This window comes from Mobula birostris, chromosome 3, assembly GCF_030028105.1.
Source record: "Mobula birostris isolate sMobBir1 chromosome 3, sMobBir1.hap1, whole genome shotgun sequence".
NCBI classification, from domain to species: domain Eukaryota; kingdom Metazoa; phylum Chordata; class Chondrichthyes; order Myliobatiformes; family Myliobatidae; genus Mobula; species Mobula birostris.
The window spans coordinates 107,112,088-107,138,656 of record NC_092372.1 but is presented as its reverse complement, the minus strand read 5'-3'; the positions used below and the strand labels follow the sequence as shown (position 1 = coordinate 107,138,656).

Genomic DNA, 26,569 nt, shown 5'->3' with positions numbered 1-26,569 from the left:
CCTGCTTAGTAAATGATCTATTACCCTCTTTCTTAAATATATTCAATGGCTCTGTTTCAGTCATCCTTTGAAGACAAGAATTCCAAAGACTCTTGAACCTCCCGGAGAAGAAAAAAAGAAAATCATCCATGTAGATCTTCAACGGATAATGCGTAGTTCTAGGTTTGCCTACAAGATACAATATCTTCTCACACACGAGGAAATCTGCAGATGCTGGAATTTCAAGCAACACATATAAAAGTTGCTGGTGAACACAGCAGGCCAGGCAGCATCTCTAGGAAGAGGTACAGTCGACGTTTCGGGCCGAGACCCTTCGTCAGCCTGAAACGTCGATTGTACCTCTTCCTGGAGATGCTGCTTGGCCTGCTGCGTTCACCAGCAACTTTTATGTGTGTTACAATATCGTCTCAATCGGGTTCCTCCAGGATCATTTATCTTTTAATCAATCCTTTTTAACTCTTGAACTCCAGCAAATGCAACTCTAGCTATCTAATCTTTTCTTAAAAGGCCAACTACCCATTCCAAATATCATTCTGGTAAACCTCTGAATCAGATTTATTATCCTTAACACATATCATAAAATTTGTGGATTTTCAGCAGCAGTACAGTACCTAAAAAAACTACTATAAACTACAAAAGAAACACATAAAAAACGAGAAGCATAAGAGAGCGAAATAGGTAATGTGTCAAATGCAAATGAACCTTTAAACTCTATCCTTTTATGCTAACTTGGACTAATTGCACCAATAAATAAGTTGAATTGAGCCGAAATTCCAGACCAGCATATTCAGGAGGTGCTGCCAGAAACCTGTTTCCAGACGGTCAGGAGATCAGGCCCACCACCAGGTATAAAGAGACAACTGATTACTCGAGTCCCAAGTGCCGTTTCAAGGGTCTGCCACCTAAACTAGTACTAGGAGAAGGTCGATCTGTTCAAGTTTCAGCTAATGGTGAACACGCTGTGTTGCTTTTTTAAGTGGATAGCAGGTTGTGCAATAACGGAGCTTCCAGCAGGGCCGTTGTACTTAACATTTGCTCCTAAACTGTCCCTTGAGAATCCTTTGGTTTCTCATTTGGTTGACTGAGATGGAGACACTAGAAAAAATAAATTGCTGTGGTGCGCATCATTTTGGCAGTCACCCAGTCTTTTGCATAAATGTATCGAGATTCTAATGGGGACCATCAAACACTTGTATTTTAACCGGGAGGAAAGTGCTTTCTGCATATTTACAATTTCACAAAAACTTGCAAAAAAATGTGCTTACTGCAACAGCAAGCATAGGTTCGCCAGCCAGCAGACGTTCTCCGATCACATGACCCGTGTTAGGGCGGGTTTTCTTGTTGCCTTGCATGGCTCAGCTGTGTCTGAGAGTAGGAGGTTTGGCAGCGTGGGACTTGTCAGCTATGAAGGATGTACCAAGTAATGCAACGTCTCTCATTTCACAGTCGAGCCTGTTTCTCCGCCAGCCCAGCTGGTGTTACACGGAGCTGCAGCAAACGGAAACATCACAAGCGTTCGTTAGTCTGAATTATGGGAGCATCAGATGATGTAAGTGCTAATTTGCCGTAATAGATTTCTCCTGATACCAGCAATTCGGATAAACTTTGTTGCTGAAAGTTACTGTGCTTAGTATTATAACACATTTTTTTCAGTATTAATTAAAACATCTTAACACAGACAGTAAAAAATGAGTATATTTGCTTTAGTAAGCTTTAACAGATTGCAGTTTAAGGTTTCAGCGTTTCGTTTATTTGAGAATGGTCTGTTTTATTGTTACAAACTGCATTGAAAAGCCTTCATTAGGACGTCGCCGTATCGTTCTTTATAAACCGTGAGATCGCAGGAGAGGAAAATGGAACAAAGGTATTGGTGAGAGGACAGGTGCTTGAAATGGGTGGGGGGGTGAATGAATTTACCTCAGATGAAATGGCAAGACGGCACAATTTGGAGAAGAAAAGATTTTACACTTAATTGACTGTTACTGGAACGGAAAGTGTTTTGTTGCTTTTGCTCGCTTTAATTTCAGTTTCAGACATACACACACAAAAATAATCTGGAACTCAAAGCAGTGCGAGTAAAACAAGAAAGTATGTGAGAAAATATAAAACTATTCTGTCTTCCGGGCATTTGTACTTGTGGATCATTTCATAAACCGTCTGGAACTGGAAACGGTGAACTGTCGGCAATATAGAACTGATCCTTCCCGGCAATTTCGATAAGTCATTTGGTCGTGATTCGTAATAACATTCACTCACTTTCAGGTCTTTATGATTTCATCCATTCTCTTCTGGTCTCAACCGAATCTCCCATAAATAACACCAACTATTTACCTTTACTGCCTCCCCCCCCCCCGCCTTTATTTCACGCCATTTGGGAGCTAGTGACCGGCTGTATGGAGGAGGTTTCAGTAAGTGAAAATTCTTGAATTGATGTTTGTCTTTAGATTAATCTAGGTACAATAATAACTAAAACTTAGCCGTTCAGTGCATTTATTGGACTGCCAATATTAAGTATTACTTTTGATAGGGAAGAGATTTCCTCTTGAGCAAAATCTTGGATGTTGCAACCAAATGAGGTCCAATTTTGAAAATCATTATTATGCATAAGCCTGGCAATCTGAGGCATTTTTCTTTGGAAGCTTAACATTTACAGATTAGAGTTGAATAAGAAGAATGAAATTAAAGTGTGATGTTAAAAACAAATTTGCTGATGCTTTTAGTCGAACAGTGCATCGTTAATGAAAGAAATGCAGTCGACGTTTTGGGCTGAGATCGACTGTACCTCTTCCTAGAGATGCTGCCCGGCCTGCTGCATTCTCCAGCAACTTTTATGTGTGTTGCTTGAAATTCAAGCATCTGCAGATTTCCTCGTTTTTGAGTGAGGGATAACAGCTAGGCAACAAGAAATAGCTGATGGCCCAGACTAGTGGATCATTCATCCAACTCATGGGTAGATTTGCAATGGGCAGGAGTTGAGGAAATCACCATTAAAGAAGGTAATCAATATCCCTTACTGATTCTCTACTGCTCAATGTATTTGAAGTGAAATTGGTGGGGAGCTGGAAACCAGACACACAAATTTTGATTTTTTTTTTAAAAAAAGAAAATAACTAGGCTAAACTTGCAACTCTCAGAAGGGGAGGGGGGTGTAAAGGTCATGAAGTGTGACTAACTTCTCCCATATACTAGTGTGTAAATTGGATGCTAACTTCTAATTTATCTCCCACGCTGTAGCATCATCTGCCCAATTGTAACATTCATTTACTGGGCACTTCAGAGGAGGGGAAATATTTGCAACTGAGTAGTCTGAGCTATATCTAATTGCAAGTGGAAGAACAGTGTCTGGTTTCAAGCCATTGCACAGGAAGTGGAAATGAAGCAAGAGGTTCTCTTTTATAGACCTGTAGTAGGTCTGTAGAAGATGCAAATAGCCCAGGAGGTTAACCCCAACCAGAATCCAAGATCTGGATGATCCATCATGGCTTCTTCCAGAAATCCCTGCTCGTCTTTCTTTCACTCCATTTGATATTCAAAAATAGTAGGAAATGATTCTGTGTGTAAATTATGGGAAGAGATGAACTTCCAGATGCAGGGCAGAAACCTTGCCGTCAGAATTAGATTTATATTTAAGTAGGCTATTCCAGTACAGGTACAATGCTGGCACCCATCTATCAATATACTTTGGGACTATCCCATCCCAAAAAGCAGGACAAATTTTGCTGGCTAATTACCATCCGATCAGTCCCTTTCAAATTACCAGTAAAGAGAGGGAACGTGTTGTTGACAACACTGCCATGTGACAGCTCAAGCTGAATTTTTTTCCTCTCAGGCCTGATCTCTTTATAAACTCTGTCTAAATATGGACAAATAACCTGGATTCCAGAGATGGGATAAGTCCAGTAGCAGAGATTTGGTTGAATGCCTATGTTGGTGCAGTCTTTTATTATTCTATTATAGATTGATTGAGTGTGTCCATAAGGAAATGAATCTCAGGGTTGTACATGGTGACAAATGTTCTTTGATAATAAATTTACATTGAACTTTTAAAGTAGAAGTCATAGCGAATTACTGGTAAAAATCCTTCTTTGGCAGGAGTTTTGTGATGGCCAAGGGAAAATGCTTGTGGTTGTTGGAGATATCGATCTTGGCCACAGAACAATGCCAATGCCAATTGAAAGGTGTTCTCTGACCTAAACCTCATTCCACCAAGTGGTCTGTAGCCCTGCAAATCACAGCTCTTTGAGCACATGTATTTGATAGTGTTGAGAAGCCCTAGCCAAGAGAAATGTTCAGGGCAGTAATAGACATAGACTTTAGTGGGGGCCTTTAATGATGTCCCTTATGATAGGCTGGTCCAGAGGTTTATGGGTTCAAGAGTGAGTACCCAATTGGACACAAAATTAACTTGATTTAATGGTAGATTGTTTCTCAAACTGGATGCCTGTACTCAACCCCTTGTTTTTCATCATAAAAATGATTTGGATAAGTATGCAAATGACATGGTGAGTAAGTTTGTAAATGACACCAAAATAGTAGGTAGTGAATAAGATTTAAAAAGAGATATTTGGAGATGGTAGGGCAGGGGGAACAGATGGACTCAAAAAATGAATAGGGAAATAGCAGATGGAATTTAAATCTGAAAAATGCAAAATAATGCATTTTGGGATGTTAAATTAAGGCGGGGCATACACAGTGAATGATGGTACAGCAGATTGCTGTTCAATAGAGAAGCCTAGTTTGCCAAGTTCCTGAAAGTGGTGACATGGGTAGACAGGCATTTGGCACACTTACCTTTATCAGTCAGTGCACTGAGTACCTGAGTTAAGATGTCATGGTACAGTTGTACAAGCAATGGTGAGACAATTTTGGGAATTTTGTGCATATTTCTGGTTATCCTTCTATATAAGGATTATCCCTCAAAACTAATGGCAAGTTACACACAGAGAAGATCTGTATTTACTGACAAGTACCTTTTATGGTCTCAGATAAAATGTACATAAATTTGCAAGCTAAATTCCTGTGTGTACATTCACTAGGTTTTCTTGACCCTGCATAAACAATCAAAGAAGAGAAAAGGTAATACCTCAGAAAAGGAGTCTCTGCTGGCCAGGTGTTCTTCTTGATCCTGATTGTAATCTCCATTTTCACAATGTATGATATCTGGAAAGTTGTTACTACCTATCTTTGCAGAATCCTCCTTTCTTATTCTTTTCCACATCAGATCAATCTGTGATGTTTCAATTTCATTGGCTCGTGGTCATCTGACTGACCTGTGTCAAATTCTTATTTTAATGTGGTTCAGGGCAACAAGTAGTATTGCTTTATGGCCTTCTCAGATTTTAAAAACAGCTGTTTATTATTTAAAATAGCTGGTTTGCAAAAGGAGCAACCTGTGGTCTGATTGGCTGGGCCCAATGTTTGTGTGACCTGGTAAGACTAGCTTGAACCAGTCTAAATTGGGAAAATAAAGGAAATCACATAAGGCATGAGACTGAGAATGGCTTCTGTTTTTAGCAGATCATTAGCAGAAGCTCCTTGTGTTCATGTTCAACTGCTCTGATTTAAATTATCCGGGGCAAGAATCAATTCATCAAACAGTTCACAAAATGGCAGCTGCAAGGACAGTCTTACAAAATGGCCACCTCCATTCCTGCCATCACATGGTGAGAACAAAAACTTCTGCTTTGTCTGTTTGCACTGCCCTTGCCTCATTCTTATTCACTGATTTGTAGATTGTACTTCTTTCTGGCTGATAAAAGGATGTGATTAAGTTAGAGGGGATGAAGCAAATATTCACAAAAATGTTAGAGAACTTAAGTTACAAGGAGAGATTGGATAGGTTCAGACTTTCTTTGGAGTGTAGGAGGCTTGGTTGTGACCTTGTAGAGGTGTAGAAAATTGTGAAGGGCTAAGGTACTTCATTTCTGGCAACGTTCTTATAAATCTCCTCTCTAAGCTTTGCAATGTAATCACAGCTTTTCTGTTATGCATTGACCAGAAATTAATGCAGGGCTTGAGCTGTCACGTCATTGGTGTGCTAGTACTTAACCACTGTTCTACTGTGTGGCTACACACAGCTCAAGTATCATCAAATTTGCAGATGACACTGCTGTTGTTGGCATTATATCAGATGGTAACAGGGACGCATACGGGAGTGGCATTGATTAACTGTTTGCTGTTATAACAACTTGTACTTAATGTTAGCAAGTCCAAGGAATTTATTTTGGATACCAGGATATGGAAGGTCCTTTGGTTTCTCTACTCGCTATCCTACTGCTTATTGTACATTTCCTTTGTTGCACCTCTCAAAATGCATTCATTCAGAATTTTTCATTGATTAAACCCCAGCTGCCATTTTCATCCTCAACTGGCCAAACCATAGATATCATAGATTTTCCCCTCACTGTCAGCACATGACTGACTTTTGTAGATCTCCGAACCATTTAGTCATTCCTCTACATGGGGGTCTCAAATCTTGCAAAATCAGAGATCAGGTACCAGTGGGAACCACTTTTGAATTGTACTAACAACTGTTGATCATCACCCTTTGCTTCCTGCATTCGGCCACCTCTGGATCCAATTTGCCATTCTTCCACTGATCCCCTGCCCTATTACTTTGTCTCTCCCTCACCACCCCTCCCCCCAGCCTTCCATGTGGGAATTTAATGAAAGCTTTGTTAAAATTCATAGCAATTGCATAAAATATATTCATTTGCCCTTGTTACCTCAAAGAAAAGGTACTGGTGTCCCTTCTTAGACAATAGATAGTAGGTGCAGGAGTAGGCCATTCAGCCCTTCTGTCAGTAAGCCTCAAGTGGTGCAGCACATCAGGAAATTGAGCAGTCCGTGTTTGCAGGTGGCAAGATTGAGTCAAAATTCAGTCTTGGATTGAAAATTGGCAATAATATCACTACTGAACAAGTGATAGTTATTGAACATCTCAAACTGTAGAGAGAATAACTAACTACCTTGACATTCAATAGCATTATTTTGTGAGTCCCCTACCACCAGCATTCATGGGGATGATGGGGTGTGTTTGTTAAGACCGGAAACTTCATTTGTCTAGCACATATTGTCATTTGAGCAGAGTTCTGTCCTTGCTGTGAGTGATTTGCCTCTTTTTAGCAAAACGTTGATCAGCAATGTGATGGAATTCTCTTAGCTAGGCTGAATAAGTGCAGCTTCATTAATTTAAGCAGTTTGGCACCATCCAGGCCAAGGATGCCCACTTGATTGGCACCCTATCTACTGGTGGCACACCCTTGGCTGTGCTGTAAAGTATTTATATCATGTGTATAATTTCTTAATATTTAGCAGCCCTTCCCAAATGTTCAAATTGTACCACCAAGAAGGAAAAAGTCACGAGTCATCTGGGACCATGACCACCTTCTGATTCTCATGCCCCACCATTACTGAACCAGATTGCTCTTCCTTTCTTGCTGGGTTTAAATCCCAAAGTCACATTGGATGAAATGATTTTTAATTCATTGCATGTTGGAGATTTAAACTAGAACTATCTTAATCTTTATCAATAACTCCCATGTTGCATAGTTGCTTAATCAGCTGTCAAGTATAGTTCTGAAAAAATGAGAACAAATAAAACAATGACTAGCTGATCTTTCAAATCTACCCCATTCAACTACACTAGTTTCAGGTTGAACAATCCTTTAGGTTGCCTATCTATGAGCAACTGCAGGTCCTCCCAAGGATATGCAAGGGCCTGTTCCTGAGAGCTGTCTGTAACCGAAACTATTGACAAGTCATGGCCCAAGTCCCTACACAGCAGAAGAAGCCTGTAGAAACTGACAAATCTACTATGCCAGTCTTCAAACACCTATTCATACGTACAGGGTCTATGTAAGTCAGATGTTTGTAAGCTGGGGAGGATATGCATGCAAAATTGAGATAATGAAGCTCATTCAATGCTGATAAACAGGTAAATTTTGAGAATTTCTGGACCTGCTTCACGTCAACCCATTTCCACAGCTGCCTAAATTGGTCCCAGGAATAGAATTATTGTGGACTTTATGGGCTAACATCCTTCTTCCCTCTTGCATGTAAGAATGGTATCTTCCTCCAGAACCAACCTCAGTTAAATTGCTGTTAGCACAAAATAATACAGATGAGTTTTAATCCAATAAAAAGTTCAGGCTTCTAATCCTTTGTGCAGATTTCTAGGCATTCAGACACCCTTGTTTATTTAATAAAGCAAAAGCCTATTGTTCCATAGAGATTTTCTGCACCTTGGGAAACTCGGAGCATCATATGCGTGCACACAAAGGAAATATGGCCGTCAATTTGGACACAGAGGGTTTGATTGAACCATTGTTAAGTGTAGTGGCATAGGAGTATTTGCTTTCACTGAGATGACACCTTCAATTAATGACTGGTGTTAACTTGTAAAGTGTGAATTCCATCCATAGTGTGTAAGCATTTGTAAAGGCTCATGTTGTGGACTCTACAGTCACCATGCTGGCTAGACATAGTTTTTATGAGGAGTTGTTACCTCCAATTTCTGCAGCCCAAATTTTCCTCAGAAATCAAAAGCATTTTGTCAATTGAACTGCGCAGGAGCAAAATTTAATATTATTGACTAAGATGTAACAGTTTATAAAATGATGAGAGGCATAGTTGGGTTACAGGTAGTCTTTTTCCCAAGGTGAAAATGTCAGTTACTGAAGGGCATAGGTTTAAAGTGAGAGAGTTTCACAGAGTTGTGTGAGGTAGATGCCTAGAAGGTGGTGCTAGAGGCGGTAGTCTAAGCAGATGCAATAGCAACATTTAAGAGGCATTTATACAAAGACATGAAGTGACAAGAAATAGAGGGAACACACACAAAATGCTGGAGGAACTCAACAGGCCAGGCAGCATCTATGGAAAAGAATAAACAGTTGACATTTTGCATCAGGACTGGTGGGGTGGGGGGAGATATAAAGTCAGCAAGAAGGTGGGAGGAGGGGAGGAAGAAATACAAGGTGGCAGGTGATGGGTGAAACTGGGGGAGGCGGTGAAATAAAGAGCTGGGAAGTTGATGGGCGAAAGAAATAAATGGCTGGAGAAGGAGCAATCTAATAGAGGGTAGAAAACCATGGTGGAAAGGGAAGGGGGATGTGATAGCTATGTAGGGAGATAAGGTGAGAGAGGAAAACTAGAATGACAGAAAGCTGGGTGGGGGGTAATTACCCAACATTCAAGAAATTAATGTTCATGCCATCAGGTTGGAGGCTACCCAGATGGAATATAAGGTCTGGGTCTTCCAACACGAGAGTGGCCTCATCACAGCAGTAGAGGAGACCATTGACTGATGTGTTGGAATGGGAAGTAGAATTAAAATGAGAGGTCACCTGGAGAACCCACTTTTTTCTGGTGGATGGAAAGCAATCTCCAAATCTCTTTGTGTCTCACCAATATAGAGGAGGCAACACCGGGAGCAGCAGATAAAATAGATGACCCCAAAAGACTCACAGGTGAAGTGCCGCCTCACCTGGATGGACTGCTTGGGGCCCCGTGTGGTAGTGAGGAAGAAGAATTAGGGACAGGTGTAGCACTTGTTTTGCTTGCAAAAGTAAGTACTGCCAGGAGGGAGATCAGTGGGGAAGGATAAATAGATAAGGGAAGGGAAAGATGTGCTTGGCAGTGGGATCCCGTTGGAGATGGTGGAAGTTACAAAGAATTGTGTGCTGGACAAGGAGGATGGTGGAGTGGTAGGTGAGGACAAGAAACACTATCCCTGGTGTGGTGGGAGGATGGGACGAGAGCAGACATGCATGAATGGATGAGATGCGAATGAGGGCAGCGTTGATGGGGGAGGAAAGGAACCCCCTTTCTTTGAAGAAGGGGGCCATCTCATTAGTTCTAAAATGAAAATTCTTATCCTGACAGCAGATGTTGGAGGAACTGAGAGAAGGGGATGGCATTTTTTTTACAAATGACAGGGTGAGAAGAGATATAGTCCAGGTAGCTGTGATAATCAGTGGGTTTATAAAAGATATCTGTGGATAATCTGTCTCCAGAGAGGGAGACAGAAATCAAGAAAGGGGAGGTTGGTGTTGGAAATGGAACAGATAATTTTGAGGGCAAGGTTAAAGTTGGAGGCAAAGTGGATGAAGTTGACAAGTTCAGCATGGGTGCAGGAAGTAGTACCAATGCAGTTGTTGGTGTAGCGTAGGAAAAGTTGGGGAGTGATACCAGTGTAGGCTTGGAAAATAGACTGTTCCACATAGCCAACAAAAAGGCAGACATAGCTGGGACCCATGTGGGAAATACAAACGTTTGTAGATGGGATTCTCATTTGGCTCCTGGTGAGGTAAGTGGATTTTGTTTTTCCTGGCATGTTTTGAGGAATAGAGAGTATGTCTGTAGGGTTAGTACTTTGCTCTGGGTCGCAGATGTGGGAATCCTGGGAATCTTCCAGTTGAGCGCAAGAATAGCATGATCAGGCATGTTAATGTGTGGCTGAGAGACTTGTGTAGGGGGCAGGGCTTCAGATTCCTGGATCATTGGGGCCTCTTCTGGGGGAGGTACGACCTGTACAAGAAGGACGGGTTACACCTGAACCCAAAGGGGTCCAATATCCTAGCAGGTAGTTTTAATAGAGCTATTAGTGAGGGTTTAAACAAATTTGGCAGGGGGATGGGAACCGGAGTGATAGGGCTGAGGAAGGGGAAAACGGAAATAAATCAAAGATAGCGTGGAACAGAGATGATAGAAAGGATAGGTAGGAGATGAGGCATAATCACAGCTAGTGGGATGAGTTACAGGGCAATAGAGGCGTGATGTAGTTAAAACAAAGCAACAAATACTGGACTGAAAGCGTTATATTTGAATGCGTGCAGCATAAGAAATATAATGGACGATCTTGAAATTCAGCTACAGATTGGCAAGTCTGACATTGTGGCCATCTCTGAAACTTGGCTAAAGGATGGCTGCCATTGGGAGCTGAACGTCCAAGGATGTACGGTGTATTGGAAATGTAGGTCAGTAGGCAGAGGGGTGGTGCGGTCCTGAGTATAAAAAATATTAGATCATTAGAAAGGGATGACATGGGATCGGAAGGTGTAGAGTCTCTATGGGTTGAGTTAAGAAATGTAAAGGGTAAAAGTACCCTAATGGCAGTTGTCTACAGGCCTCTAAACAGCAGCCAGGATGTGGATTGCAAATTACAGCAGGAAATAGAAAGGGCGTGTCAGAAGGGCAATGTCATGGTGATCGTTGGGTATTTTAACATGAATGTGGATTGGGAACACTAGGTCAGTACTGGACCTCGAGAGAGAATTATTCAGATGGGGAGAGAATTCAAAATGCAGACATGCAGAGGGACTTGGAGTCCTTGTGCAGGATACCCTAAAGGTTAACCTCCAGGTTGGGTCGGTGGTGAAGAAGGTGAATGCAATGTTGGTATTCATTTCTGGAGGTATAGAATATAAGAGCAGGGATGTGATGTTGAGGCTCTTTCAGGCACTCATAAGACCACACTTGGAGTATTGTGTGCAGTTTTGGGCTCCATATTTTGGAAAGGATATACTGATATTGGAGAGGGTTCAGAGAAGGTTCACAAGAATGATTCCAGGAATGAAAGGGTTACCATATGAGGAACATCTGGCAGCTGTTGGGCTGTATTCCCAGGAATTCAGGAGAATGAGGGAGGAATCTCATAGAAACATTCCAAATGTTAAAAAGCCTGAACAGATGGGACATGACAAAGTTATTTACCATGGTAGGGGAGTCTAGAATAAGAGGGCATGACTTCAGGATTGAAGGATGTTCATTTAGAAAAAGTTGCGGAGAAATTACTTTAGTCTGAGTGTGGTAAATCTGTGGAATTTGTTGCCACAAGCGGCTGTGGAGGCCAAGTCATTGGGTATATTTAAGGCAGAGATAGATAGGTTCTTGATTAGCCAGGGCATCAAAGGGTATGAGGAGAAGGCAGGGGAGTGAGGATGACTGGAAGAATTAGATCAGCCCATGATTGAATGGTGGGGCAGACTCGATGGGCAGAATGGCCTACTTCTGTTCCTATGTCTTATGGGATGTGGACCTTGTGCAGGCTGATAGAAATTTAGAATGGCATCGTGGTTGATAGACTGAAGGTGTCAGGCATGGCAGGCTGAAGTGCTTGTTCCTGTGCTCTATTGCTCTATATAAACAGGCAGCAGAGTAACCTTATGGTTGGACTACAAACCATAGTCATACAGCATAGAAACATGAGCAGTCCTCTTCAGTGGACACCCATTTATATTAATCATGTCTTCCACCCCTTGGTAAGTAGATGTCTGTGCCCAGGAGATTTAAGTGCTGAGATTTCCAACATTTGCAGATTTTCTCTTGTAAGCGCTCGCGCTTTTGGATTGGTGACTCACCAGCTCTAAGCCTGTATAAAGGGCTGGCATAAACATCACTATTGAATGGCATAAAATTGCCCCTGATATTCCATTCCTCAACATGAGTTCACATCCACCATAATGCTCAACCTCTTTGAATCCCCAACATTCAATGCCAAGGGTATAGCCTCATGTTTACGCTCGTAAGGAATTGATGTTAGAGTTCCCAATCCAGTTGAAGTGAAAATGTGTTTGGGATAATTTTGACATGTGGGCGCATGTTGCCGTGGTATGGAAGATGATTTCATAAAGCAGTGTGCCTGCTTCAGTACGGATTGCAAGAGTTGTGCGTTGACTAACCCTGAGCCTGGTCTGATAATCTTTGAGCATTGCATGGTTGCTAAATTGCATTGCCTGATTACAAAGGTTGTCTGTAGATATGGAGACCAAGAGGTTCAATTGGCATGCTCAGCACTGTCTTCAGAGCAAAATCTGATTCCATGTGGAAAGTCAATTGATGGGATTTGACTACCATTTGCTAAGTTGGCCTGTATCAATGAAGATAAATGTGTTTTATCAATTTATATTCAGCAGGCTTTGGTTCTAATGGTTGCGGAGTTTGAAAATAGATAATACTGATGTGGAGTTAAGCTCTGGTAATCCGCCACACTCAAAATTTTGGTGTAAGACTGACAGATTTTCCAGACCTTTGTACTTCTGTTATTCATTTAATTTGGGTTTTCTAGACATTTAAAAATAAAATAAAAGTTTTAAACTAGAAGTTTAAAGTTGGTTGCGGATAAGATGGAAGAAAAAGTAGTAAATGGAAACAAAATAGGAATGAAATTATGGTGGCTAAAATGAAAAACAGCTAAATGGATTGGAAAACCAAGCTAAAATGCGTTCTGGTTATTTACAGAGCCTGTGCAGGAACAGGCAGGGGAAAAATCTGCCTACATTTCAGACTCCAATTCATTTTACGATCTGAAGGATTATTCTTGAAGCATTATTTTTTCACTTTCAGCTGCTGACTAATTTTGGACAAATATTCTTGTTTTTTTTATTTAAGATGAACTTTAAATTGTGAAATGCCCTAGTTATTTAACCTTTGTTAATACTTTCAAACTCAGTTGCTATTCATTTACTGAATAATGTTGAGGGTTAATCCACTGCTCTGTGTTGAATGATGTAAAATGAATTAAAGTTTAGTGTCTGTCAACTAGGATGATCTCTGTCTTGTTCTGTTAATCAGCTGCATTTCAAATTGGTCTTTTGTAGAAACCCAGTCTTCCAATTATATATTTTCTTCATCATGACATAACATCCATCATAAAGTTAGCAAGTAGGGGTGTTCTCTGATGATTCAATTCCTTTTGCAGGTGTTGTAGGGACCTCTATACCTGCCCCCTCACTCCTCAATTGTAAATTTTACCTTAACCCTGTTTGGGAGTTGGGGGGGGGGGTAAAACTGCTCAAGGCTCAGCGTGTTGTCTTGTGATTTGATAATATTTACAATCAACTCCTGATATTATGGCAAATGCAAAGCACACACATATTATGCGGAAGACAAAATACAACGTAAGAGCTGCAATATAAACAATTTAAATTTTATACTCTTTTAACTCTGTCATATTTGTTTTGTACTTAATATTTAAGTAATCTTTTTTGTGTATATGTGTGTGTATATATAAAATATAGCTTAATAAGCATTTGTGTTTGTTTAAATAATTCATTATGGATTATATGTATGAACTACATACATCGTCACACTACTACATGATGCATGTGCGCCTCGCTTAAAGTAAACTCAAGGTTAGACCTGCATTTTGGACTCCTGTGTCCTCCTTTGAATTACATTAATGTTTTGAAGTTACAAAACATAACAATATTGAACTTTTAAGTAAACGCTTTAGTCTGATTTTCTGTGGCAACTAATCACCACGTGACAAAAGGTCAGGCAATGGCTGTTTCCAGAAGAGAGTCTAACTGTCTGTTCTTGGTGACTACTGGCTTTGCAGAGCCCTCTGCCATCAAAGTCTAGGGCTTGTTATTCACCAGCCGACTAAATCTTGTGGACCTAAGAGCAGATAAGAGGCTGGGCATCATATGGTAAGTGACTAATGTCCAGGCCCCACACTATCTACAAGGTATTATGGCATACTCTCCACTAGTTTGCTTGTAAGCATTTTCAATAATGCTTGATGCCATCCAGGCCAATGCAGCCTGCTGAGTGACCCATCCATCACAATAAACGTTCATTTCTTCTATCACTAGTGCACTGTGGTTGCACTGGAGCTACTGGTGTAGGCTAGCTGGCAGATCTGCCAAGCCACATCCTTTACCACGAGCAAGGTCAAGGACAGAAGGTGCAGGTGAACCCCTCCACTTGCACGTTCCCATCCAGGCTACACGGAATGCGGTCTTGGAAATGTTTCTCAGTTCCTTTATTGCCTAAAGCCTGGAATTCTCCAATAAGGAGCATTGTGGGAGGATTTTCATCAGGGCCATCAGCACTGTGACTCTAAAGGTAGCTTAACACCACCATCTCGAGAACAATTTGGGTTGAGCAATAAATGCTGATCTTACTAGTGATGCCAACATCCCATCAATGTATTTCTGCTGGATATGCGGAGTGGGTAGAAAAGAATATAATGTCAGGTCGGCCATAGTTGCCCCTGCCTCAGGCCTGTGGCTACTCTGCAGTAATCTTTGGTGCAGGTCAAGATAAGAATGACAACTAGGCCCTTGACACATCTGTGAGTCACCACCACAAGCCCCTCCCTGATGGTTTTTAACAGTGCAAATCTGGGCATGTTTTAAATATAAAAGGCACTTTAAATTAAAATTAAACATCATTAATTTTAAATGTTAGTAAACATTTGTATATAAAACTACATAAATAATCCAAAAGAAGAAAAAATTAACTTTTTGTTAAATTTGGTGATTCCAGTCAAATAACTAGAGCTATACCATATCACCTGCTGTGGCTCATGCAGAGTGAAGGGGTCTGGTATAGTTTATCCTGCCATCAGTTCTGTTATTTATGAAATGCTCCAGTTCATGGGGACAGGTTCTGGGTGGAGCAGTGTGACACTATCATCCAGTGTCAAAGTGAAGCCCTCAGTCATTTAAATATTTACTGCTGATAGCTCTTATGAACTGCTAAGCTCTACCTACAGCTGGCTAAAGGTAGTAACAAACAAAAATGATACTTAAAGATTGATTTGGCTTTCTTGTAATCCATATTGGCATTTTATTTGTCAAGTATTTATTTTTGCAGTATAGAGCCCAAAATAAATTGAAAAGAAAACTTGAGTTTTTGTTGTTCCAGAACACCACCAAACATTACATGAGAATCCCATGACAACATATATTCTAACATTGTTAAAGAATCTCTTGTCTACAAAGCTTTTGTAAATCTGGAATATCTCTTAATGATGTGCAAAATTTATTCTTGTTGATTGCATTTATGAATGTTTTTACTTGGCTCCAAGTGATATTCTTGGCTGGCACATTTTCCAGAATCTTTTTCACCCATTTCCTATTCATCCACCATCTATCCCTTCCCCTAAATACATTTAACTATTCACCTGGCAAACCAAAAATACTTGCTAGTTTCCTTCGCAAGCTAACAGGCTAACAACTGTTATTTTATTTATAATTTATATTTTAAAAATTGGTAGCATAGTGCACTATAAAGCACAATGCTTTATAATGAAGGCAATCCGGGTTCAATTCCCACTACTGCCTGTAAGGAGTTGGTCCGTTCTCCCATTGACTGTTTCATTTTACTTCAGGTGCTCCAGTATCGTCACAGTCCAAAGATGTATGGTTGGAATGTTAATTGGTCGTGATAAATTGTGCTGTGATTAGGCCAGGGGTAAACTGGGGGATTGCTGGGCAGCATGGCTTGAAGGGCCAGTAGGGCTTGTTCTGCGATGTATCTTAATAAATAAATAAATAAACAAACTGTCCATAACTTGGCCATGTTACTGGATATAGAACTGTGGTCCCAGGAACAGATTCACATCAAGTTAAATATATCCTTGTATTGGTTGATTATTTGATGCTCTAACTGATGCTGATCACATTTTAGACCATGATTAAAGATGACTCCTCTTGCATGGCAAGAGTAGGTTGGAGTTGAACATGATTTTCACACAGCTCAGATACAAGAGTTAAGGGAGTAAGTTCAGATAAATCATTTCCTTTGATGTGAAGAACAAGAGTGAAAAAAGCCAAAAAATTGAAATTGGATGTTTAGCATTAAACTTGGGAAGCTGTTTAATCTTGAACAGTAAATCTTCAGTGAAAATGGGACAATCCCTCCAAAAATTTGCAACTTTGGAGTTTAAGATTAACAGATTTTATTTGGTAAGGAATCAAAATTATCAACTGAGTTGCAGTATAAATCAGCTCTCATGGAGTTGAATGCTGGTAAAATCTGGTCAAATGCTTAGTTATGGATAGGAAAAAGAAGATTGCCTCTGTTAGCATTGAAAACGGTCTGTGGAAAGGCTCAGGATTAAATGGCTATAATCTCAGGTGGACAGCCAGACACAGTCTCCAGTATGGAGTGGTCTGGCTGAATGCCAATGGCGGTTAGCCTGGCAGCACCATTGTGCCTACTAGGATGGCGCTTCATGCCCTCTTCCAAGCATTCTGGCATTGGTAGACAGTACCTCCACTGTTGGCTCATCTGAAGTACTTCAAAGGCTGACATACCTGTGGTCGAGGAAGTGTGTAAACTGTGAGACAACTTGGCCCAGAGCAGATATTTCTTCCATGTGGATGGGTTAGAGGTGGCGAAGCATCACAGAAACGTCTCCACTTGCTGATTGGCTGTTTCTGATTGACTGTTGATATGCAGATAATACCCAGAGGACAAACTCCCTGAGGTGCGGAGGATGGAACAGAAGGCTCACCAGAAATGGGAGGTGAATTGTGGGCTCCAGTCAGACATAATGTCCTGAGGGAAACCATGGACACAATCTGCAAGTTGGAGAACTGGGTCCACTCTCTCAATGCTGATGGAACTTTGTGGAGGGCAAAGAAGTGTGACGCCTTGGAGAACTGCCCTGCACTGTCATAATTACTGTGGCTGATTGGAAGGTGACAAAGTCATTATAAAATCCATGGAGATATGGGACCACAGGCAACAAGGGACCAGTGGGGGCCGCATGAGCCCAGTGGGACACTGTTCAGAGGAACTGAACTGGGCAGAGCAGTGACAAACTGACTTGTATCTATGATCATCATGGGCCACTAGAAATGGTGTTACTAAACATCCTGAGTCCGTTACGTGGATGGTTGGAGAGGGGTGAGGATTGGGCCTACTGGAGTGCCTCTGTGTGCACAGCCCTTGGCACGTACATGCTTTCATCAGGTGTGTCAGCCTGAGTAGGCTTGTGCTGTAGGCCCTGGCCGTCTGGTTCTCAAGGTCCCAGATGATTGGCGATGGGATCTGAGAGGATGGGATGATGGGCTGGGTCAAACTGTCATGACAGGGCATTAGCCTTGCTGTACTTGAAGCCAGGTCAGTAGGAGGTGGTTTGAAGAAGAGGGCCTGACAAGTCTGTTGTATGTTAATGAGCTTCTGGAGGTCAGTCCATATTAGGGAGGGTGTGGTGTTTTCCATCAACCAATGTCTCCAATCCTCCAAGACCCATTTATTGGTAAGTAATTCCCTGTTTGATGTATCCACCTCTACCACGAAAGATAGTGGAGAATGGGAGCGATAGTGAAGCATCTCTTGAGCTCTTGAAAGTGTGGTCCATGGCAGCAAACCAGCTGAATGATGAGGTAGGTGATTTGGTGATGGAAGTGAGAGGACTGCTGATTTTGCTGTAGTTACTGACGAAATGGCTGTAGAAGTTGGAGAAGCCCAATAAGGACTGTAACTGTTTGAGAGAGTACAGTCGGAGCCATTCAACAACAGCACATATTTTTGGGTCTATGGCTGTGCTTTGGGGTGAAAAGACATAACCAGAAAGGAAATGACAGGGGTGTGGAACTGGCATTTCACTAACAGTGCAGTTAGTTTTCAAGGAGACACTGAAGGACTGAACAGATGTGACAGATGTGGTCTTAGAAGTCCTTGGAGATGATGAGGATGTCATTGAGGTAGGCGAACACATACCTGTGTAGCATATCTCAGGATTTTGTTAATGAAGGCTTGGAAAATGGCTGGACTGTTGGAAAGTCTGAAAGGCATCACCAAGTATTTGTAGTGACCAGTGAGTGTTATGAATACTGTTCTCCACACATCCCTTAGTGGATGCAGATCAGGTTGTATGCGCTCTGTAGATCAGTTTGGTGAAGATCTTGGTCCCATGAAGATTTTGAATGTATTAACTATCAAAGGGTGAGGGTAGTGATTCTTAAGTGATTGTTGAGTCCACATTGTCGATGCAAGTATGAAGACCCCCACCCCCCCATCTTACTTTTTGACAAAGAAAAATCCTGCACCAGCTGGCAACTGGAACTGTGCTGTAGTGCTTTGGCGATGCTGTCATTCATGTCTTGGGTCTCAGAAGGTGAGAGGGAGAACAGAGACCTTGGGGAGGGGCGGTGCCCAGGAGGAGGTCAATTGTACAGTTGTGTGAGTTGTGAGGAGGCAGGGTGCTGGATTTCCTTTTACTGATGGCCATGGATATGTCATGATATTCCTGTAGGAGTTGATAAGATTGAGAATTTTCTCAATTTCCAGAGATTTATAGAGTGAGGTTAACTCAGATTGTAGACAGGTGGGTCCCCAACTCACCAGTGAACCGGATGACCAGTGAAGTGAGGGTTGTGAGTGGAGAGCCAGGGATAACCCACGATGAGAGGAGTGTTGGGTGAGTCAATCAGGAGGAATTAGATGGTCTCTGTGTCTTCCTGTTCATGTGCACAGGCTGTGTGTGCAGTGTGACCAGCCCAGACCCCAAGGGATGTCTTTGCTCATCTTGTAGAAGGGGTGAGAGATAGACTCAGTAGAGTGTCCAAGCTTCACACTCAGTCCAGTTCAGAAAATTGCCTGCTTTGCTAGAGTCAACCAGAGCCTCCTGTGTATGTAGAGCTGTCGGTGTGGAGGAGGATAGAGAGAGAGAGAGAGAGAGTTGGGCTATGGTGCTGGAACAAAGGGGTGGGGGGAGCTTACCAGATACAAGGCCACTTGTCTCCCTGGACACATTGGACCTTTGGGTGAGTGATTGGTGGCTCCACAGTAAACATAGTTTGTTTCACTGATGATCACGCTCTTGGAGGGTTAAAGGAGCTCTCCCCAACCGCATGAGTTCTGGAAGCGTTGGTGATGTGTGTCGTGCAGTCAGAAATTACTCTGGGAAAGAACTGGGCTTCTGACTGATGATCTGGAGGGTTGTTCCATAAGATGTTTGTCGATATGGAGGGCCAGAGTGATGAGGCTTTCAAGGTCAATGGGCATCTCCTGGGTAGACAGCTCAATTCTGAAGCACTCAGAGGCCTTAATAGCAGTGGGCCAGCAGTGCCTCCACTTTCCAGCCAGTCCGCTGCAGGGGTCCCGAATTCCATGGTGTAATCCAGCACTGAGCATGAGTCTTGACTCAGGCAAAGTTCCTGATCGGCTGTCCCCTTCTGCTTCCTGGATGGTCAAAAACCCTGCTCATCTCGGTGGTGAATTCCTCATGTTTATTGCAAATGGTGGTTTTATTGTCCTAGTTAGCAGTGCCCCTGGTTAGATCTCCTCCACTGAGGAAAGAGATGACAAAGGCATTCTTGGCTCAGTCTATAGAATTATAGAGATGGCTGGAGCTCAAAGTGTAAGACGTACAGGAACAGGAAGTTGTGGCATTGGGTGATCCATCAAAGCATTTGGACGCTGGAAACCGGGGCTCCGAGTGAGGAGGTTGATTGTTGTGGGGTCACTGTTTTGAGACAGAGTTGATTGAAAGTGACGAGCAGATGGTCAGTGGGTTCCTGCCTTTTCTGGATCATATGCTCATATTGATGGATGACCTCCTGCAGGAGAGCCTACTTCTCTGGGTCAATTGATGGTTCACCTATCCTGATGGGACTTGATCCCAAAGCAGAGCTGTGGTGATGATTTAGCAGTGAGTGATAACTTTAATAATCAACTGCAAACTAACAAGCCACAAGGGGCCACAAAATCAGGGAACAGATACTGAATTCACAGGCAGTGAGGTGACTGTTGGTTGGAGCAACTGGTTCAGGCTGGCTGATTTCATTGGGTGGACATGGCTGGGTTTAAATAGGCTGCAGGTAATCAATTGGAAGTGAATGGCAGGCAACTGCTTTTGGCTGAGTGGAGATTGGGAGATGTCTGTGTGGGCTGGAAGGTCCCTATTCTTGTAGTACCCAGTGTTTTGTGTGGATGTTTCCCTTTTGATCTCTTTAAAAGACTTGTTGAATTTCATATTATTATTTATGGAAACTTAAATAAGTATAGCAATTTATCAGATTTGTTAAGAGATGTCATACCAATCCAGACCATAAATCGAATGCACTTGGAACAGCAAAATCAATTGTGATTGAATTGGTCTTCAATCTGTGGCAATGTCCATAGACGGGGCATTCCTCCCTCTTAAAATTGGTGTTCAAAGGAACAATCATGTTTTATTTGAAATTTACTTTAAGACAATTTTTGATAGGTCTTGTCTGGTAGGATGTGATGTACCATGAGATGGAGACCATGTCATCTAAAACTTCTCTAAGTTGTAAATGGATTGGAAGTGTTGCGGGGGTGGGGGACAGCAGAAATAATCCTGTTCTTACAGTTGCTACCAATATAGAAAAGTACCTACATCAAATATTTGAACAACTCTTCGGATTGCCCATTAGGCCATTAAACATAATTCCTGTTATCTATTTAAGCTTCATCTCTAAAGCAGGTCAGCAAACTGCTCACTATTTAAAAGGTAGATAAAGTTGGTTGAATGCCTCAATACAGCAACTTTGCATTCGGCCTCAGTAAGACCAAGAAATTGAGTGTGGGCTTGAGGAAGGGGAAGTCAAAGGAATACACACCAGCTTTCATCGCGGAAGCATCAGTGGAAGGGATGAGTAGTCTCAAGTTCCTGTGTGTGAATGTTTCTGAAGATCTATTCTGGGCCCCACATATTGATGTAATTGCAAAGAAGGCACAACAGTGGATATATTTCATATATCCTGACGAAGGGTCTCGGCCCGAAACGTCGACTGTACCTCTTCCTAGAGATGCTGCCTGGCTCGTTCACCAGCAACTTTTATGTATGTTGCCTGGATATATTTCATTAGAAGTTTGAAGAGACTTGGTATGTCATCGAAGACTCTTGCAAATTTCTACTGTGGAGAGCATTCTAACTGGTTGTATCACACGGAGGGGCACTGCACAGGATTGGGAACAAGCTGCAGAAGGTTTCAAAGTCAGCCAGCTCCATCATGGGCACAAGCCTCCCCAGCATCAAGGACACCTTCAAAAGGTGATGCGTATGTCATTGAGGACCTCCATTACCCATGATGTGACCTCTTTTCATTGCTAACATCAATGAAAAGACGCGCAGAAATCTGAAGATACATACTCAATGTCTTAGGAGCAGATTCTTCCCCATTGACAGATTTCATGACATAGGCCAATGATACTAAGTCTGATTCTGATTTGGTAAGGTCACCAACCCATCGAGTCATTCAGCCCTTGGGTTTCTATCAGCTACTTAAGGTGCGCTGCCACTAATTTTTTGGTCGTACATTTTCGGTGAAGATCTGGGCAGGCAGCAGGTGAGAATCTTGTCCATTTTAATTTTGTTTAGACAAAGACTTTTTAACATTTATATCATTTAAAAATGTAATACACTGTGTGGATGTTTTGCCACTTAAAGCTACATGGATCTGTACAGTTGAGACATTAACTGTTCTGCTCCATCTGTTTTGTTGAGTCTGTGGGTTATCATTTAGACTTTGGATATGCCTATGCAGTGATTGGTTCAGTTGTTAAATGGTGTACTTACATTCAGGGATCGATCTTATTCAGTCTTGTAGAATATCACTAACGGTAAGATTTGGAATAGATATCTTTAGTGTAACAACCCTCATAATGTTGTATATTGTAACAGTGGGCCTCCATGGTTTGTTTATTTAATGATACAGCGTGGAGTCAGCCCTTTCAGCCCTTCCAGCTCTTCAAGCCCCACTGCCCAAGCAATCTCACAACCCCAATTAACCCTAACCTAATCACTGTTTAATTTACAATGACCAATTAAACCTACCCGCTACATCCCTAGACTGTGGGAGGAAACTGGAGCACCCAGTGAAACCCCAGGCATTCGATGGTGAGGATGGATGTACAGAGACTCTTTCCGGAACAGTGCAGGAATTGAACTCCTAACTCTGATCACTAATGTATAATCACATTTTTTGTAATGTTTGCTGCAGGCTTGTCATATGTTTTACAGTATTAGTGTTAAAATTGCAGTTGATTAATACAGAATTATATTGTTTAATTATCAATCATATGCTAGGAACACTTTGGTGTTGTACTTTTGCTTTTGTTAAGGAAATGATTATTGTTTTCAATTCATATTTTTTTAAACTTTTGTCTGGACTTCATGGCCAATTTTAGATATATGAAAATGTTGATTTTGGAGGACTTCCGGGTCATCAAGGGAATGGCGGCGTAAGGAAAAGGTCTCTTGGCCAAAAAGAAGGTAAACTGCCCCAAAATTGAATTTAGACGAATACTTAATATTGTATAACTATATTAATAAAAGGGGCAAGGATGATGTCTAAGAACAAGATTAAAAAGTCCTCTCCGAAGGCTGATAAACACAAAGAGACGCAGTAAGAGTATTACAAAGTTTCCAAATCCTGCAGGACAAACATGGCCTAGAACACAATGACTTTTTTTAGGTACCTTCAAATACGAAATTATGTTAACCAGAGTTGTAGATATACAGACCTATCAACAGTAGAATTAGAATTTTTCAAGATTCTTAATTCGGCTTGCGGTTCAATACCTAATAAATTAGTTTCTTGATTATATAATGCACTCTCCCATGCTAAAAATGTAAACACATTGTATATTAAAGAGAAGTGGGAGAAAGAAGCGGGGTTGGTACTTTCAGAGGAGGCTTGGGGGAAAATATGCAGCTTTCAGTGGTCCTCGACTAATTCTTTGACTTGGAGAGAACATTGTTGGAAAAATATTATAAGATACTTTAAGACCCCATATCAGGAAAAATATAAAGATACAAACGTGACGTGTTGGAGAAAATGCGGTTCCAAGGAGGCAAATCATTTCCATATTTTCTGGGATTGTCCTAAATTAAGTCTATATTGGGAAGGTATTCATAGAACATTAGTTAAGGTATTTAGGACCCAGATACCTCTGAACTTTGAGACGCTCTATTTGGGGCATGTATTGTTTCTTGAACAGAAGGAAGACAAAGTTGCTGCGGGCCCTTTTAGTGGCAAGTAAGAAATCAATCACTAGAAAGTGGCTAAATCCAATACCACCTACATTAGAAGATTGGCACGAAATTATCTTGGAAATATTTAAAATGGAAAAGTTGACTTACTCCCTGAGAATTCAAAAAGAAAAATTTTATCAAATCTGGAATAGATGGATTGAATATATAACCCCAATGCGAGCAGACTTTAGATGAATCTCCTAATGATTTATACTGCTCTTCTCATCAACGCAGTAATATTGCTAATGTAAGCACCCGTAGCCTAAATGTTTACTGTTTTTGTCTTTTTTTGTTTGGAAAATAGAAAATTAATACAAGTAAAGGAAAAGATTTGGGTAAGGGATAAAAAATGATAAAATTAAATAAATAGGTACATTGGGATCAGATAATTATGTTTGGGGGCAGGAGCAAGCATGAACAAGTTAGGATATAAACACCTATAATGGTTGTTACATAGGCTTACACACAACATTTTGGACCAGAAGTGATCCAGAAGAGATGTATGGAAACTATTACTAATCCACTATTATTACTACTTTCCTTAACAATTAATACCATTACTTAGCCTAATAGATTAGAATTTCTACTGTACATAATTATCTATTTAAGTGTCTAATTTCTTTTTATTTCATCTCAATGTGTACTTAAGAATGTATAAATAATTATAGTTTTATACATATAAAAAATGGAGAAGGTTATACATGTGAAAAAAGTATATGATGCTCGTGAATTCCTTATCCAAATAAAAATAAAATTTTAAAAAAAGAAAATGTTGATTTATTGATTTTGCTGAGAGGAGGATTCTAAGTTGGAGAAAGGCCAATTTTGATGGTATCAGATAGGATCTGGCAAGTGCGGTTTGGGACAGGCTGTTTTCTGTCAAAGATGCACTTGATAAGTGGGAGGCCTTCAAAAGTGAAATTTTGAGAGTACAAAAGCTTCTATGTGTCTGTCAGAATAAAAGGCAAAGATAACAAGAACCTTGGTTCTCAAAAGATATTGAGGCCCTGGTTAAGAAAAAAAGAGGTATGTAGCAGATATAGGCAGGTAGGAACAAATGAGGTGCTTATGGAATGTAAGAAATGCAAAAGAACTGTTGAAAAAGAAATCAGGAGAGCTAAAAGAAGGCATGAAGACAAGGTGAAGGAGAATCCTAAGGGATTCTACAGATGTCTTAAAAGCAAAAGAATTGTAAGGGGCCAAATTGGTCTTCTGGAATAGCAATCCACGTGTGGAGCCAAAGAAGATGGGGAATCTTAAATAGTTTTTTTGCATTTGTATTTATGAAGGATAATCTATAGAAGTGAGGCAAAGTTGCATCAACTTCACGGACTCTTTACAAATTAGAGGAGGAGGTGTTTACTGTTCTGAAGCAAATCAGGGTGGGTAAATTCCCAGAGCCTGATAAGGCGTTCCCTCCCTATGGGAAACAAGTGCGGAAATCGTTGGGGCCCCAGCAGAGAAACTTAACCCTTACATACTGTTCGAGTCAAATTTGACCCGTTTTGACATTTGACAGCAGTAAAAACACCCTAAATGCCATTTTTTAAGCTGAAATTTGATGAATTTTCCTAAAGTGATCCAAAATGTGCAAAAATGAAAAAAATTTGGCTTTAATAAAATGGCATTTAGGGTGTTTTTACTACTGTCAAATGTCAAAATGGGTCAAATTTGACCGGAACAGTATGTAAAGGTTAAAATAATCATTTGCAACAGGAGGGGTACTAGAGGATTGGAGGATAGCCAATGATGGTCTGCTATTTAAGAAAGGCTCTAAACATAAACCAGGAAATTATAGCCATTGAATCTGATATCACTCGTGGGGAAAGTTATCGGAAGGTATTTATGGGATGGGATATATAAGCATTTGGATAGACATGGGCTGATTAAAGATGGTCAGCTTGGCTTCATGCCATGTAGGTCATGTCTTACAAATCTTATAGAGTTTTTTGAGGAAGTTACCAGGAAAGTGGATGATGTGAAGGCAGTGGATGCTGTCTACGTGGACCTTAGCAAGGCCTTTGACAAAGTCCCACATGGGAGGTTGGTCAAGAAGGTTCAGTTGCTTAGTATTCAAGATTAGGTAGTAAATTGGGTTAGGCATTGGCTTTGTGGGAGAAGTCAGAAAGATGGTCGTCTCTCTTACTGAAGGCCTATGACTAGTGGTGCACCACGGGGATTGGTGCTGGGTCCATTGATGGTTGTTGACATCCAGATCATTGATATAGATAATGTGGTTAATTGTATCAGCAAATTTGTGGCTGTCACCAAGATTGAGGGTACAGTGGACAGCAAGGAAGGCAATCATGGCTTGCAGCAGGATCCGGATCGGCTGGAAAAATGGACTGACAAATAGCAGATGGAATTTAATGCAAATAAGTGTGAGGTGATGCACTTTGGTAGGACCAACTAGAGTAGGTCTTACACAGTGAATAGTGGGGCACTGATGAGAGTAGTCGAACAAAGGGATCTCGAATACATTTCCACTATTCATTAAAAGTGGTGTCACAGGTAGATAAGGTTTTAAAGAAAGCTTTTGGCATATTAATTTTTATAAATCAAAGCATTGAGTATATAAGAGTTGTTAGAGGTGTACAAAATTATGAGGGATATAGATACACTTTTTTCATTGAGTTTGGGTTGGACTACAACCAGAGGTCATGGATTAAGGGTAAGAAGTTTAAGGCAAACATGAGGGGATAATTCATCACTCAGAGGGTGGTGAGTGTGGAATGAGCTGCCAGCACAAGTGGTGCATTTGAGCTTGATTTTAACATTTTAAGTAAATTTTGGATAGGTACATGGATAGTAGAGGTATGGTTCCAG

At 41.1% G+C, this 26,569-nt stretch overlaps 1 protein-coding gene and 1 long non-coding RNA gene across 2 annotated transcripts in view; both read left to right on the top strand.

The window, feature by feature from the left end:
• The first annotated feature begins 1,342 nt into the window (after positions 1 to 1,342).
• ndst3 (N-deacetylase/N-sulfotransferase (heparan glucosaminyl) 3) overlaps positions 1,343 to 26,569 on the top strand; it is a 726,179-nt gene continuing 700,952 nt past the window's right edge. Inside the window, exon 1 of the mRNA XM_072253177.1 lies at positions 1,343 to 1,549. The gene's annotated coding sequence lies outside the window, so the exon portion shown is untranslated. The remainder of the gene's footprint in view (positions 1,550 to 26,569) is intronic.
• LOC140194679 (uncharacterized) overlaps positions 22,909 to 26,569 on the top strand; it is a 66,773-nt gene continuing 63,112 nt past the window's right edge. The window contains exon 1 of the long non-coding RNA XR_011885263.1: positions 22,909 to 22,981. This is a non-coding gene — a long non-coding RNA (uncharacterized lncRNA). The remainder of the gene's footprint in view (positions 22,982 to 26,569) is intronic.